The 4,222-nt window shown below is 43.3% G+C and overlaps 1 non-coding gene across 1 annotated transcript; it reads left to right on the top strand.

Moving 5' to 3' along the window:
* Window positions 1-2,643: 2,643 nt before the first annotated feature.
* Window positions 2,644-2,775, top strand: LOC129690252 (small nucleolar RNA SNORA17). The gene has a single exon (XR_008722258.1). It is a non-coding gene; the product is annotated as a small nucleolar RNA SNORA17 (small nucleolar RNA).
* The last annotated feature ends 1,447 nt before the right edge of the window (window positions 2,776-4,222 follow it).

Below are 4,222 nucleotides of genomic sequence, written 5' to 3'. Positions count from 1 at the left end.
CCCTCCCTTCCTCTCTTTCTCCCTCCTCTCTCTGATGTTATTTATTCACTCCTGGTTTTAAAATTCTTTCAACATTTCTCCATAGTCAAAAAAGAAAAATTAATTTACTTTCACCAGAATGCCAAGAATTTCCTGTAGTGATTTTATTGCTCAACATTTAATCAAAGTTTACTTTTTGAAATATGTATATTTCAAATATAAATGAATCATGCAAAGGTTTGTGGTTATACGGCTTAGTGGTAAAGTACTTGCCAAGAATGTGGAAGACCCTTAATATAATCCTATAAGAAAAAAAAGAAAATAAAAAATTGATAAACAGGAGTGATTTTTTTTTACAGTCAGATAAATATCCTGCCTATTATATTTAAAGTAAACCTAGACATACTCTTAAGTTGGACCTTGGGTTCTGAGACAGCACTAAACGGAATATTATGGGCCTACTTTTATTTATTTATTTTTTATATCTTCTCATTGGAACAAGGTGCATGGTTAATCTGGAAATTAAAAAATACTTATATTTTTTAAAAAATCACTAATAAAGGCTGTTTTTCTAGAAATAAAACCAGTAAGATAACAGCTTAAATTGACAAAATTTTAGTCAATGACAGATCTACTGCAAGTAACCACCCAAGCCAACAAGGCATGAAAGGGGAATCTAGCCATCAATTCTAATAAGGTGCAATAAAGACACTCTAGATGCCATGCAGAGACAGTATCAAGTAAAGAGTGTTGTCTTCCATTCTACTGTATAATTGGAAGAGCCTTTGTCACGGCATCATTGCAGTGCACATGAACATCCAACTTCCATCCTCATTTAGAAGCAATAATCCCCCATATCTTCATCACTAGGACAGCAGAATAGGCCTAATAGGGAACTAGTGCTTTTACCACAGATCACCTCCCTTTCTGGTGGGGAGGTCAAAGGAAATACATAGGGAATAAGGATAAGCATCTTACCTACTCAAAGAGCTTTGGGTCCAGCAAGAGAAGAATGACTCTTTATTGTGTATGAACAATTTTATTGATGAAGATGTCCCTCCTGGAACCACATTCTTCACATTCTGAAAGAAAGTTTTGCCTACAAAAACCATATATATATTTCAAGAATGAAGTAGAAATCTAAACAATCTCAAATGAAGAAATGGTCTTTTCTTTTCCCTTGAGTCTTAAGGCTATTATGTCATTTTTAAAAAGAGGTTAAGGGAATGTAAGTAGACATAAGAATCTGCATTTCCCTCTCTCTCCAACCAAGGACCATGCATGGAGATAACCTAGAACCCCTGCTCAGATGTAGCCCATGGCAGCTCAGCATCCAAGTGGGTTCCCTAGTAAGGAGAACAGGGACTGTCTCTGACATAAACTCAGTGGCAGGCTCTTTGACCTCCCCATCCCCGAGGGAGGAGTAGCCTTGCTAGGCCACAGAGGAGGATATTGCAGCCGGTCTTGATGAGACCTGATAAACTAGGGTCAGATGGAAGGGGAGAAGGACCTCCCCTACCAGAGGACTTAGAGAGGGGCAGGGAGGAGATGAGGGAGGGAGGATAGGATTGGGAGGGAATAAGGAAAGGGATTAAGGCTGGGATACAAAGTAAATAACCTATGATTAATATAAAAAATAAAAAATATATAAAAAAAAGAATCTGTGTTTCCTTTCCACTGGCAAAATGATAACATTGTATTAGGGAACCGCTTTCTAGTGCATCCACTACAGAAAACTTACATACAAAAAGGAATGAGGAAAAACACTGCAGAGAAATAAAAAAAAGGCTGCTGTAAATGATATAAGAAATATACATGAGGTCATTAAAAATAACCAGAGCAGAGAGACTACAGAGGAAGCTGCTAGAGACAGTTTAGTAGGTGATGCGCTTGCCTTGTGAGCAGCAAGACAGGCTTTCAATCACAAGAACACACACATGAAAGAAATCTGAGTGTGGTGACCCATGCTTGGAATCCTAAGGCTGGCAAGGCTGAGACAAACAGATATCTTAGGCTGCTTAGACTTCTAGCCTAGCCAACTCCCTCATAGTCCAGGTTAGTGAGAGAACCTGTCTACACACACACACACACACACACACACACACACACACACACACACTCCTGATGGTATACGGCCCCTGAGTAACAGAACGATTTCCCAGAATGTAGTCCGATCCCTACACAGAAGCACACCACCCACCCATACCAGTTCACATATGAAAAAAAAAAAAAAGAAAACAAAATGCAAAAATCCTAATCGCTAATACATCATTATTAAATTAAATGCAAATAGTCTAAATGAATCAGTTCTCAAGATTATCAGAGTGGCCCAATGATAAACTGTCTGTAAGAAACTCCCTTCGTGCACATAGGATTTTTAAAGGTAAAACAGTGAGGAGTACTGATAAACATTAGTTCACAGAAAGCAGAGGTGATTATGTTAGTAATAGAAGTAGTAGATTGCAGATCAAAGAGATTTCTCATATCCATGAAAGGATTATAAAATGATAATAAAAGAGTTTGTAAAGAAGACATGCAGTCCTGAATGTATATATACCAAACAGTAAGGCTTCAACGGCACAATCAGAGCCAGGGACTTAAATCAGTCTTTTTGTTGAAACACAAACAATAAGATGGAATCTCAATAAGAATATAAGACTAATTCCTGGTCCCAAAAGCACTACAGGTGTAGCTGCTGTGTCACATTTGCGTCAGTAGGTGGTAGAACGAAGAGAGGCTATGACTATGTTCAGTGTTCTGACCTATGAACATCTGAATGATTAGTAGCATAACATTCCCTGAAAAAAATGAACCTGAGACAACCACCAGATCAGTGCTATGGGGCCTGCACATGGAGCTAGCCTGAGATGACCACCAGTCTGAGGACATGCAGGCTGGGGACCTCAGGTCCAGGGCAGGAGTGGGCCAGAGACAGATGACCCTTGCATGCGGTCACTCAGGTGGGCCAGGCAAGGAGCAAGCCTGAGAGGACCACAAGTCTGGTGCCATCCAGTCCTGGAGAATAGACCGTGGTCAAGATGGCCCTTGCCTGATATCATAATGCACAAATGGGATATAGCACTCCTGAGATGGCCCCAGACACTCAGAGATCCCGAGCACTACTAAGAGGGGAAATGGAAAAGAAAGAGAAACAGAAGGATATGGGCACGATGAAGAGAGGCAGAACTGGAGACTTGAGGGTACTGATGATCAGACTGATGTGAGCAGCCAGGGATGCCACCTGGGACCATGACCATGTAACAGCAGGGGCCTGTTACTACGAAAGGCCTGACAGATGTTGTTGGTCTAGGCTGCTGCCTGGGGACATGTTAATTTCTGAGGGCCATGCAGAACTGGTCCCACCCCTCACCTAGGAATCCTGGGAGATCTGGCCCAGGGGACATGAGAGCAGAAGAACTGACCCCACTTCTAGCCAGCTGCAGTACTTAGAAAAGCAGCTCCTCTTCCACGCCCCCACCCCCAACGAACACATTGCAGGAGTTGAGGATGAGGCAGCCCTGAGGATAAAAGCTTGGGAGAGCTGGCCCTGCCACTCCTGTGCGGTTGCACAGATAAGGGAGAGATACCCTCTCTTCTCTTGGCACCTCACCACCAGCTGCAGGAGGGAGCCCTGGCGCTGAGGTCATGGAAGCAGAAGAGCTGTCCCTGCCCCTCACCTGGGCAGCACAGCAAAGTGGGCCCTGGATGTGGGTGTTGAGGGTGAGTCTGCCTCAAGAGCTTGAGTGAAAGCAAGCTTCTCTGGGCCTGTCCCTTGTCTGCTGGGAGATGAGAGAGAGATACCCTCCTCCCTTCCCTCATCCCTCACCATTTATGGCAGGATGGAGAGCTACTGACCTGAGTTAATGAGAGCAGGAGAGCCTTTCCTGCTTCTCACAGGCTGCAGTGCTCAGGAGAGTGGGCCCTACACCTCGCCTGGGCAGGAGGGTAGAGGGCTGCAAAGCTCAGATATTCTCAGGCCCAGATCTAGAGCTTTGAATTGGCCCAGTCCAACACCTACTCTACCCGTGAACTGTTGGAGTACATGAAGGGGCTGGTCGTGCAGATCCAAAGCTACAGGATCTCAATGACACAGGGCAACACCGGGATATCCGAGAGGAGTGCCAGTGAGCCCCAGCATTGATAGAGGAACAGAAGCCGGGGCCTCATACCAGACCAAGTCACTGCAATCAATATTTGCAAGAATATATATATATATATATATATATATATATATATATATATA

The sequence above is a fragment of the Psammomys obesus genome, unplaced genomic scaffold, assembly GCF_907164565.1.
Source record: "Psammomys obesus unplaced genomic scaffold, mPsaObe1.curated_primary_1811, whole genome shotgun sequence".
Lineage (NCBI taxonomy): Eukaryota > Metazoa > Chordata > Mammalia > Rodentia > Muridae > Psammomys > Psammomys obesus.
The sequence above is the reverse complement of the archived record's forward strand: the minus strand, read 5'-3'. Positions and strand labels throughout refer to the sequence as shown.